Source organism: Bos indicus x Bos taurus, chromosome 12 (assembly GCF_003369695.1).
Source record: "Bos indicus x Bos taurus breed Angus x Brahman F1 hybrid chromosome 12, Bos_hybrid_MaternalHap_v2.0, whole genome shotgun sequence".
NCBI lineage: Eukaryota > Metazoa > Chordata > Mammalia > Artiodactyla > Bovidae > Bos > Bos indicus x Bos taurus.
This window is the reverse complement of record NC_040087.1, coordinates 33,555,603-33,568,055: the sequence shown is the minus strand read 5'-3', so window position 1 is coordinate 33,568,055 and position 12,453 is coordinate 33,555,603. Positions and strand designations below refer to the sequence as shown.

At 45.1% G+C, this 12,453-nt stretch overlaps 1 protein-coding gene across 3 annotated transcripts in view; it reads left to right on the top strand.

The window, feature by feature from the left end:
* The window catches only part of LOC113902374 (phospholipid-transporting ATPase IB), a 495,526-nt gene that overhangs the window by 26,307 nt on the left and 456,766 nt on the right, over positions 1 to 12,453 (top strand). Inside the window, exon 1 of one of the 3 annotated variants that reach the window (XM_027557558.1) lies at positions 8,953 to 9,004. The exons of the other annotated variants lie outside the window; for them this stretch is intronic. The gene's annotated coding sequence lies outside the window, so the exon portion shown is untranslated. Of the gene's footprint in view, positions 1 to 8,952; positions 9,005 to 12,453 lie in introns of those variants that run through there. 3 annotated transcript variants of the gene reach the window in all.

Here is a 12,453-nt window from a genome sequence, read left to right as displayed (position 1 = left end):
TCAAATATCACTGTGGATGGTGACTGCAGCCAAGAAATTAAAAGACGATTGCTCCTTGGAAGAAAGGTATGACAAACCTAAACAGAGTATTAAAAAGCAGAGACATCACTTTGCTGACAAAGATCCATATAGTCAAAGCTATGGTGTTTTACAGTAGTTGTGTGTGGATGTGAGAGCTGGACCATAAAGAAGGCTGAGCACTGAAGAACTGATGGCTTCGAATTGTGGTGCTGGAGAAGACTCTTGAGAGTCCCTTGGACTATAAGGAGAACAAACCAGTCAATATTAAAGGAAAGCAACCTTGATTATTCATTGGAAGGACTGATGCTGAAGCTGGAGCTCTAATACTTTGGCCAAATTGAAGGCAAAAGAAGAAGGGAGCAGAGGATGAGATGGTTATATCGCATCACCGACTCAATGGACATGAGTCCGAGCAAACTCTAGGAGATAGTGAAGGACAGGGAAGCCTGGTGTGTTGCAGGCTATGGGGTTGCAAGAAGTTGGACATGAGTGAGTGTGCATGCGTGCATGAGCACGCACACACACACACACACAGTGTGGAGTTCAAACACTTCTTTTTTAAAACAAGAAAATGGAGGCTGGAAATGTCCCATGACCGGTGACTGTGAGGCTAAGGAGAGGGCATCCCACCTGGGAGACCCGCTTCTCCATTGCTGACCATTTGCTCTCCATTGCCTGGCCATTATTTCAGAATAAGAGTTTTCCGTTCCTAAAAGGCCTTGTGTTGTAATCCCTCAATAACCCTCTGTTTTCATTTCTGTTTCTTTGATCCTTAATGAGGTTCATCATTTTCCTGCCAACGAGCTGAAAATCTTTAGAAGTGGAGGCCCTGTTCTTGCCTTAGTGGCCGCAGCGATGAGGGCGGGGGATTGGCCAGTGTCTGCCGTGTGGGCTGACCGTGACCAGACAACAGAGCTGTTGGAGAGGAGGAGGCCGGGTGGCCATGGACCTGACCTTGACTTTCACACTGTGACACTGAGACCCACAGGCACCCAGTGACTTTTCAGGGACCAGGGCTGTGACTGGGAACTCCAGACCCTTGACACCGTGTCTGTCTTCTTGAAGGACTGTATTTCTAAACGGGAACATCAGTTGCATAGGCTTTAAAAGTAAACATATTTTAGGAGGTGAAGCTGGCTGCTCTGTGCCCCAGGACACATTTAGAAGCGTCTGCCATCAATCAGTCCCTGGAATCATCTTACTTCTGTCACTTTTTCATAAATTGAGTGCTTCCTTGTAGCTTACTGAGGCTTCCTGTATGTTAAGGACCCTTGTCGTGTATTAATTCCGTGCTGCAAAGTCTCAGAATCACAAACGAGGCTGAATTTCATTGCCTTATCTTGGTTAATTACTAATGTACATTTTGTTCTCAGAGACTTGCCCTTGGTTGCTTTTAATTTATTCCTTCCCTGTGCGCCCTCACCACTACCCAGCTGTTCTTCTGTCTCTTCATTTGTTCTTTTGTCTGTTCTTGGCCCAGGGCATGCTGAGCAGGTACTCTGTAAATAATTGACCAGGAGCACGTATGTATTTGGAATTTTCAGGGATGAAGCTGAAGAGCATGGTGCTCTTGCAGATCAAGGAGATGCTAAAGATGAATGGTTTCCGGGGGCAGATGCTCTGAGCGTACATTCCTGCTGGAACACTAACGTGTCTTTTCAGTCCGCTTAGAATTTAGTCTAAAGCCCATCAGAGGTGCAGGTCCTCTGTGACTGACCCTGGGACCCTCACTGACTCCCCGCCAGCCTCCTGCTCCTGGCTGCGCCCCCAGCGCATGGCTTCCCTGACGATTTTCAGACACTCTGGCCTCCGTCGGGACGCTGTGCGCTCACAGGGTTGGTTCCTACTTCCGGCATCTGAAAGTGCACCCCTGGCTCACCCTCTAAGCCCTTAGTCTCCATGTTTCGTCACTGAATATGTGATATGTGTGTTATCTGCCCGCTGACTAGATTGCAGGCTCCACAAGACAGGCATCGTTTTGTTTTGTTTTTTGGCTGCACTGTGCAGCTGGCAGGATCTTGGTTCCCTGACCAGGGATCGAACCCGTGCCCCTACTGCAGTGGAAGCTCAGAGTTCTAACCACTGGACCATCAGGAAGTCCCCAGGCATTGTTTTTTTAAAAATTAATTTTTATTGGAGCATAGTTGCTTTACATTCTGGTATTAATTTCTGTTGTACAGCAAAGTGAATCGGCTATACATATATCCCCTCTTTTTTGGGGATTTCCTTCCCATTTAGATCACCCCAGGACATGGAGTAGAGTTCCCTGCGCTATACAGGAGGGTCTCATTAGTTATCTGTTTTATACATAGCGGTGTAGCTATGTCAATCCCAATCTCCCAGTTCATCCCACTCTCCTTTTCCCACACGCACCTCCCCACCTTGGTATCCATAAGTTTGTTTTCTATATCTGTGTCTGTATTTTGGGTTTTGTTTACTGTTTCTAATACAGAAAACCAGTATTTGTGAAATGAATAATTGGGATTGTCTGAGACTCTATTGCGAGGATTAAGATTCCTATTAAAGCTCAGAGTTTTGCAGCTGCACATTAGGGCTGCAAGGGTGCTGGCAACACGCAAGTAGTAAAATCCTGGGATTTCCCTCACTGGGTCTGTCTGTGTGGCCCTTTCCCCCAGCCCCGCCCCCAGCCCAAGCCCATTTTATCTTTCTAGATTTCACACGAAGGTCTCTGAAAGACTCCAGGGCAGATCTGGACACCAGACTCGGAAGGTGAGAGCCCTGTGGGCTCCTCTCGTGACCCAGCATCCGGCGACAGCAAGACGAGATGTGCATGCACTTCTAGGCAGCTCTGCTGTCAACGTGCTCATCTGCTTGACAGGCAGCTGAGGATCTATCTTTCTCTCCCCCAGGCCCTCTCCAAATGGGCCGATTCTAACCCCCTCAGGGCCCGTTCCTGCCATCCTTTGGTTAGCTTGTCACATCACAAGACGTACATGGCCCAGGAGAAGCCCGAACTGTCCATAATTCTTGCAGAATGACTAACTGCATTAATATTTAAGGTTAATCTCCAAATGGTTTCCTATCCCTTTACTCCTTTCTTTTATTCATGGGAGATGCTCACAGCAGCCCTTCTTCTTTTAGGGTTGAAAGCATTGAGACAGACACATGTCAAAGGCCTTGACTTGGTCCTTGTGACCTGTGATTCTTCTCATCATGGGAGGTCTGGGGTCTCTCCTGCTCTGGTCTGTCACCAGGCTTAAAACTTGGGCCACCTTGGGGGACTGTTTTGAAAACTTGTTTCCAAATTAAGTGATGTCATTTATCAGCAATTTAATTACAAAGTGAAAGCACTTCATTGCTTTCCTCTTGTCTGAAGACCCCATCTTTGCCCCTGGGACCTTTTGTCCTCAGTTTTACAGAATTCATTGCTGTTTCTGGAGGCAGGTTATGATTTCGGTTTCCCTAAGTTAGGCTGAATGTGGCATTTCCATCCATCCTTAGCCTGATGGTATAACAGGGTCTCCAGCTTCTGGGACGCTGTGCCCTGACCACACAGTGAGGTACCCCCCCCCCCCCAGCCCCCGCCCCTGGTGCTTGGCCCCGGGTCCTCCTGCCTTCTTGGTCTGGGCAGAATTCATCACAGTCTAATGCCACGATCTTGGCAAAGTTAGGCTGACGTTCAGTTTTTTTTTGTCTATAAGATGGGATGGTTGTATTACACCCGAGAATTCATTCATCAGCAGATACATGGGTTTCGATCTTCATGGACACTGCTTAACTCTTGTTTAAAAACATTTTTTCGATGTATAGTTGATTTACAATGTTGCAGTAGTTTCAGGTATACAGCAAAGCATCTCAGTAATACATGCATATATCCACTTCTTTTTAATTCTTTCCCCATATAGGTCATTGCAGAGTATTAAGTACGGCTCCCTGTGCTAGACGGTAGGTCCTTATTATCTGTTTTACGTATAGTAGTGGATAACTCTTCATTGATTGATTCATTTATTCATCGACTCACTTTCGAGTTTGTTTCTGGGCAGAATTTGAGACAGCTGGGTAATAGCATTTGCCTTTACAGGCTTCCCTGGTGGCTCAGACGGTAAAGCGTCTGCCCGCAATGAGGGAAACCTGGGTTTGATCCCTGGGTTGGGAAGATCCCCTGGAGAAGGAAATGGCAACCCACTCTAGTACTCTTGCCTGGAAAATCCCATGGACTGAGGAGCCTGGCGGGCTACAGTCCATGGGGTCACAAAGAGTCAAACACGACTGAGGGACTTCACTTTCACTTTTACAGCATACAAAGCACTTTCACCAAAATGATCCTTCTTGGTTATCATCACATTTCTGTGAGGCAGGTCATTTAGATATGAGGCTCAGATGGTAAAGAATTTGCCTGCAAAGCAGAAGACCTGAGTTCAGTCCTTGGGTTGACAAGGTCCTCTGGAGAAGGGAATGGCAGCTCCAGTATTCTTGCCTGGAAGATCCCATGGACAGAGGAACCTGGCAGGCTACAGTCCATGGGATTGAAAAGAGTCGGACACGACTGAGCAACCAACACTAACTATAGAAGCCCCTTCCAATAACCCAAATTTGATAGTTTAATAGTCCAGTCATCCTGTCATTCAGTTGTATAATGATTCCATGTCAGCAATTCTCAGACTTCAGTGGCTATAAATGAGGAGTCTGTTTAGAGAGGAGATTTCTGACTCGCTGTTTGGGGTGGAGCCCAAGAATCTCCATCGTAACAAGGAATCATAGCTGTTCTGATCAGGGGGCTATTGGCTGCACTTTGAGAAACACCGTGTCTCCGATGAGGGTGCCAGACACAGCATGAATGCTCATCCAATGCTGATTGACTTAATGTATGGACAACCGATCTCAAGTCACTATTAACCGTAGAAACAGAACTAAAATTTCTAAGTAGAGATGGACAGGTGACAGTGTGTTCTAAGTAGAGATGGACAGGTGACAGTGTGTTCAGTGACATCAGCCCCTTGACCCTAGAGAGGTGACCTCTCATCCTACTGAACTGCTGGCACCCCTCGGGGCTGTGGTCCAGCCTCTTACCTGTAGATCCTTCATCTGAAGCACACAGAAATACCAGGGTGCCTGTCTACAAGGTTTGTGTGAGGATTGGCTCAGATACGCCTGTCAAAGCACTTCATACGTGATCATGTGAGCATGTGTGTTGTATGGTCCCATCCTCATTATCATGTGGGCCATCACCTCCATCCCGGCTATTGATTTTGGTCCTTCCTTATATGAGAGTGAAGGGGGCAAGGATCCTGAGTCAGATCCTTCTTCTAGCTCTTCTTGTGTGAACTGAATAGATTGCTGAACTTCTGTGATTCCCCCGTGGTCTCATCATTCAAACTGAGGTAACAGTATTCACCCTCTATGTGCGTGTATGTGCGTGAGTGTGTGCGTGTTTAGCCATCAGTCATGTCCCTCTCTTTGTGACCCCACAGACTGTAGCCCGCCAGTCTCTTCTGCCCATGGGATTTCCCAGGCAAGAATACTGGTGTGGGTTGCCATTTCCTATTCCAGGGGATCTTCCCAACCCAGGGATTGAAGCTGCCATCTCCTACGGCTCCTACATTGCAGGCAGATTCCTGGCCACTGAGTCCCTGGGAAGCCCCTATTCACCCTGCTAGGATTTTGTCTTGTGGCTCAGCTGGTAAAGAATCTGCCTGCAATGCAGAAGACCGGGGTTCCATTCCTGGGTTGGGAAGATCCCCTGGAGAAGGAAAAGGCTACCTACTCCAGTATGCTGGCCTGGATAATTCCATGGACTGTGTAGTCCATGGGGTCGCAAAGGGTCAGACACGACTGAGTGACTTTCACTTTCAGGATTTTGTAAAGTTGAAATCAAATGACATACAAAGTGCCTGGCATGCAGCAGGCCTTCTCCAAAAGTAAGCTTGCCTCCCTTCCCTGCCAGTAACCTGGCTCCACTGATCTTATCCTCCTCCATCATGGGGTAGGGCTGAGGGGGAAACACGGACCCCTACAGCATCCAAATCACAAAAATTCCATGAAGTTTAACTGATACCCGAGGGACTTCTCACCAGGGCTCTCTGAATTTCCGTAGCAGGACTAGCTGTGACTCAGAGAGACAATAGTCTATGGGAACCATCAGGAAGTTTGTTTTCTTCCATCAACCACAGTGTATTTAGTACAAGCATTGGTCCTGTGCAGGCTTCTAGAGAATTGTAAGACTTAATCACTTGCTTTAGGGAGCTTATATTTAACTTATATTTATATTATATAAATATAATAACTTATATTTATAAGCTTAAAATGGGAGATTCTACAAGAGCAAAATATAGTCAGGAGCTATGATGAGAAATAATGTAAATAAATGATAATAGCTGTAGCTGACTCTCCACTTATGGTTCTTAACAATCCTGACTAAGGGCGATCTTGGCCAGGATTCTCCTGACAGTTGATAGGAGCAAAGAACTGATGCAGATGTGTGAGCGGTCCTAGAAAGCATCATCAGAGATAACTCGTGGAGTGTGTGTGTGCACGCAGTGGCCCAGAGACTAAGTCATCTCCCAGGATTCTGGAGTTTTCTATTGAAGGGTTTGCAGAAAAACCACCAGAGAAACAGCCTTCAGACTGAAGCTTGAGTGCATCTCCAAACTTGACTCATTTGGAGAATGGGAAGAGGGCCAAAGGGGATTCATCCTTGCGACCCTTTGGAAAGAACCACTTTAGGATGAATTGCCTGGAAGCGGGTTGCCTCAGGCAGGACCCCAGCTGGGGTGAGTGTCAATCAGTTCAGTTCAATTCAGTTGCTCAGTTGTATCCAACTCTTTTCGACCCCATGGACTACAGTACGCTAGGCTTCCCTGTCCTTCACCAACTCCTGGAGTTTACTCAAACTCATGTCCATTGAGTCAGTGATGCCATCCAACCATCTCATCCTCTGTCATCCCCTTCTCTTCCCGCCTTCAATCTTTCTCAGCATCAGGGTCTTTTCAAATGAGTCAGCTCTTCACATCAGGTGACCAAAGTATTAGAGTTTCAGCTTCAGCATCAGTCCTTCCAATGAATATTCAGGGCTGATTTCCTTTAGGATGGACTGGTTGGATCTCCTTGCAGTCCAAGGGACTCTCAAGAGTCTTCTCCAACACCACAGTTCAAAAGCATCAATTCTTCTGTGCTCAGCTTTCTTTATAGTCCAACTCTCATGTTCATACATGACTACTGGAAAAACCATAGCTTTGACTAGACAGACCTTTGTTGGCAAAGTAATGTCTCTGCTTTTTAACATGCTGTTTAGGTTGATCATAACTTTTCTTCCAAGGAGTGAGTGTCTTTTAATTTCATGGCTGCAGTCACCATCTGCAGTGATTTTGGAGCCCCCCAAAATAAAGTCTGTCACTGTTTCCACTGTTTCCCCATCTATTTGCTATGAAATGATGGGACCAGATGCCATGATCTTAGTTTTCTGAATGTTGAGTTTTAAGCCAACTTTTTCACTCTCCTCTTTCACTTTCATCAAGAGGCGTTTTAATTCTTCACTTTCTGCCATAAGGGTGGTGTCATCTGCATATCTGAGGTTACTGGTATTTCTCCCAGCAATCTTGATTCCAGCTTATGCTTCATCCAGCCCAGCGTTTCTCATGATGTACTCTGCATATAAGTTAAATATGTACAGTGACAATATACAGCCTTGATGTACTCCTTTTCCTGTTGTTCCATGTCCAGTTCTAACTGTTGCTTCCTGACCTGCATACAGATTTCTCAAGAGAAAGGTCAGGCAGTCTGGTATTCCCGTCTCTTTAAGAATTTTCCAGAGTTGTAGTCCACACAGACAAAGGCTTTGGCATAGTCAATAAAGCAATCAGAGACCAGGATAAAGTGAGGGGGTGGGGCAGAGGGGTGGGCAGTTTTGCTGGAGTCAAGGCCAGGCTGCAGTGGAAAGGAGGTCTCTTTTCTTAGCATTTTACAAGTTGTTTTCTCAGAAGTGGGATGTACCAAAGATTATTACATTGAATACTAGACACACTTTAGGTGCAATGTTGTGAGTACAAGACAAAACTTAATGGGATGACTGAAATGGACTTTACAATGAATTTGTAAGTTTACATGCTTTCATGATCACAGTTGTTGATCTTAGTTAGTGTTAGTCGCTCAGTCATGAACAACTCTTTGCGACCCCATGGACTGCAGTCCACCAGGCTCCTCTGTCCATGAGATTTTCCAGGCAAAGATACTGGAGTGGGTTGCCATTTCCTTCTCCAGGGAAGTCTTCCCAACCCAGGGATCGAACCCGGGTCTCCTGCACTGCAGGCAGATTCTTTACTGACTGAGCTACAAGGAAAGCGTTGATCTTAGTAGAGCTCAAATGTTAAAGGATGAATTTCAGTTTTAAGATTTAGCTGGGATAGGTAAAACCAGCTCTGTACAAATGCCTTTTATCTTTACCTTAGGTCCACAGAATGTCTCCAGGGTTATCTTGTTTAAGCTGTGCCTTCCCTGTATTTCCAAAACTTTGCTCCAAGTTCTATGTCTAATCGCGAAATAGCTCGGATTGTGTCTATTGTGTAAAGTGTGAGAAAACTCTAAAGGGACAGAGGCCTCATGTTCTTTAAGAAATGACCACCGATAAAAGAAATGCTCACATACTGAGGTCTGGGGAAGTCATTCTGGCTTACACATTAACTTGATTTTCATGCTAAGTGAAACAACTGGCTTGTGGCCTATCAAACGCTTTAATTACTAAAGAAAAGGGCACATTGACCAGAAGTAAAGAATGTCTGTGTTTAAAAATGAAAATAAAGATGAAATGCCTCCCTCCCTGGTCCTCCTTTGATGATAAGCCTTCCTTCCCAGGTGCAGAGGCCCTGCTGACTCGCTGTGCTCATGCTGATTTTTTTTTTTAATTGTTTCTCTGACTTGTTTCTGATAAGAAATAAAGCTGTGCTGAAAAGAAACCCTGCTTCTCTGGAGCAATTTCTCAGAGTCATCTGAGCATCAGGCTTGCGGGCTCGTCTTCAGTTTGGTTTGAGTAAGACCATTTTCTGTTCCTATTACGGATTGTTTATTGATCATTTTCGTTGGCATAAAACGCACAGGTCAGGTTGAACTTCCCAGGGATCATTCTCTTAATGGGCTGGGGTTGCAGTGGTTCCCGGGTGCTTGCTTGTCAGTGCATTTTGTTTGTAGGGTTCCTCCAGAGTTGTGTTCCCCAGTTTGTGTGGGGGAGCATAGTGACTATTCTTACGTTTGTTAACCTGTTTCTCCATAACTTACAGTTTCTCTTCTCTTTTTAAAAGAGGAGTAAACTGTATGGCCAGCTGAAAATGACACAAGGAATGGTCACTTTTTTGCCTGCACAGAACTGGCAGTACACAGCTGGGCAAGGAAAACAAAAATAGAGTTCGGTCTGTCACCATGCTCCGGCTCTGGTGCCGTCCATGCGCCGGCTCTGGTGCCGTGGAAATCCGAGATGAAGGTTGGGTGTGTGCTTACTGCTGAACTGTGCGGCCTGGCAGGGCTGACAAAGACAGCTGAAGTCCCTTGGAGGGTATTTGAATCTCTTTTTTTTTTTCGCTCTTTGTCAATGTATCACCATTTTTCTGTATCACGTAGTGTCCTTCCTAAAACAGTGGTACTGAGCAATTACTGGGAGGGGATTAAAAACAGGTGCAGGACTGCAACCTTGACTTCTGATCTCAGGAAAGACAAGGCAGCATCCTCTTCTGGCTTGTGAGATGGAGGAGGGAGCTGATGATCAGTGCCTCTCCCAGCTTAAGTGTGTCTTCCTTCCTAAGATGTATCTCACAAAGTAGACATTCATTGTGTGTGTATTACATACAGTACACAACACATAACACTTATCATATTAGTTACATGGTATAAATGTTTGTATTTCCTATATATAATCTATAATCTCCTATTTTGATGATAAAGCCTTTGAGTGGGCCAGAAGACCTCAACGACGTTCATTTTATATGCTTTCTCTAAAACAAATTTTAATTGACGTGTTCTAATGCAACCTTTATTTTGGGAAGAAGCCTCATGCAGTCACAACAAAATGGGAATTGATCCCCACCCCCACCCCCACCCCCACCACCCCCGAGCTCTAGAAGACAACCTGAGATTATCTGAGATTCAGTTAAGCTCTAGCTTGATTGCTTCTAATTTAATAGGAGATGCTTCTGAGAAAAAAATGCTTGTAGCATTTTTATACGTTTGACTTTTCATTAAATTATTACATATAGAAAAGTGCATGGTTTTCACTTTTTATTTTAATCACATGCATTAAATGTACCTTTTTAAAGTGTACAATTCACTGGGTTTTTATTACATTCAGAGTCCGATGACCATCACCAATCTAATTCCAGAACATTTCCATCAGCTCCAAAGTAACCTTGTACCCCTTAGCAGCCCCTCCTCTGAGCCCCTAGCACTCACTTACCTGCTTTGTCTCCATGGATTTGCCTGGTTGGGACATTTCTTGTAAGTCCTAGGATATGGGGCTTTTTGCACCTAGCTTCTTTGACTTAGTATAGTTTCTTTTTAAAATTTTATTTTATTATTGGAATATAAAGGCTTTATAACATTGTGTGTCTGCTGTGCAACATGAATCATTTGTTGTTGTTCATTTGCTCAGTTGTGTCCGACCCTTTGAGACCCCATGGACTGCAGCACACCAGGCTTCCCTGTCCCTCACTGTGTCCCAGCGTTTGCCCAAGTTGGTGTCCATTAAATCGGTGATGCCATCCAATCATCTCATCCTCTGTCGCCCTTTTCTCCTCCTGCCCTCAATCTTTCCTAGCTTCAGGGTCTTTTCCAGAGCTTCCCTGGTGGTTCAGATGGTAAAGAATCAGATATGTGTATACATATTTGCCTTCCCTCTTGAGCCTCCCTCCCACGTCCCCATCTCTAGGTCACTACAGAGCACCGAGGTGAACTCCCTGTGCTAGACAGCAGCTTCCTACTAGATATCTGTTTACACATGGTAATGTATATATGTCAATCCTACTCCCCCAGTTTATCTAGCCCTCTCCTTCCCCACTACCTGCCATGTCCACGGGTCCATTCTGTCTGTGTCTCTGTTCCTGGCCTGCAAATGGGTTCATCTCTACCATTTCTCTAGATTCCATATATATGTGCTGGGGCCTTCGCAGGTGGTACAGTGGTAAAGAATCCACCTGCTGATGCAGAAGATGCAGGAGACTTGGGTTTGATCCCTGGGGTGGAAAGATCTCCTGGAGAAGGAAATGGCAACCCATTCCAGTATTCTTGCCTGGAAAATTCCATGGACAGAGGAACCTTGCAGGCTAGAGTCCATGGGGTCTCAAAGAGTTGGACATGACTGAGCATGCATGCACACATGTATATGTGTTAATATATGATGCTTATTTTTCTCTTTCTGATTTACTTCACTCTGTATGACAGACTCTAGGTCCATCCACATCACTACAAATGACCCAGTTTCACTCCTTTTGATGGCCGAGTAATATTCCATTGTATATTACTTCTTCATTGTACAGATCTTACTTACCCATTCATCTGTCTATGGGCACTTAGGTTGCCTCCATGTCCTAGGTATTGTAAATAGTGCTGTAGTGAACATTGGGGTATGTGTGTCTTTTTGAATTATGGCTTTCTTAAGGTATATGCCGACTTGTGGAATTGCTGGGTCATATGGTAGCTCTATTTTTAATTTTTTAAGGAATCTCTATGCTGTTCTCCATTGTGGCTGCACCAATTTACATTCCCATCAACAATGCAAGAGGGTTCCCTATTCTCCACACCCTTGCCAACACTCATTATTTCCAGTGAAAATGTTAGTTGCTTAGTCATGTCCAACTCTTTTCCACCCCATGGATTGTGGCCCACCAGGCTCCTCTGTCCATGTAATTCTCCAGGCAAGAATACTGGAGTGGGTAACCATTCTCTTCTCCAGGGGATCTTCCCGATCCAGGGACGGGATTGAGCCCAGGTCTCCTGCACTGCAGGTGGATTCTTAACCTTCTGAGCCAGCAGGAAGCCCTGTTCCAGTTTTTTAGATAATAGCCATTCTAACAGATGTGAGGTAATACCTCATCGTGGTTTCTTAAATTGAAGTGTAGTTGATGTACAATATTATATAAGTTACATGTGAACAATAGTGATTCACAATTTTTAAAGGTTACACTTTATTTATGTGCTTAGTAGCTCAGTCGTTACTCAGTAGCTGAGTCCTACTCTTTGTGACCCCAGGGACTGTAGCCTGCTGGGCTCCTCTTCCTATGGGATTCTACAGTCAAGAATACTGGATCGGATAGCCTATCCGTTCTCCAGGTAAACTTCCTGATCCAGGAATCCAACCGGGGTCTCCTGCGTTGCAGGTGGATTCTTTACCAACTGAGCTACCAGGGAAGCCTTCAATCCATTTATAGTTATTATAAAATACTGGCTATATTCCTTGTAGAATATGTCCTTGTAGCTTATTTGATACATAAATCT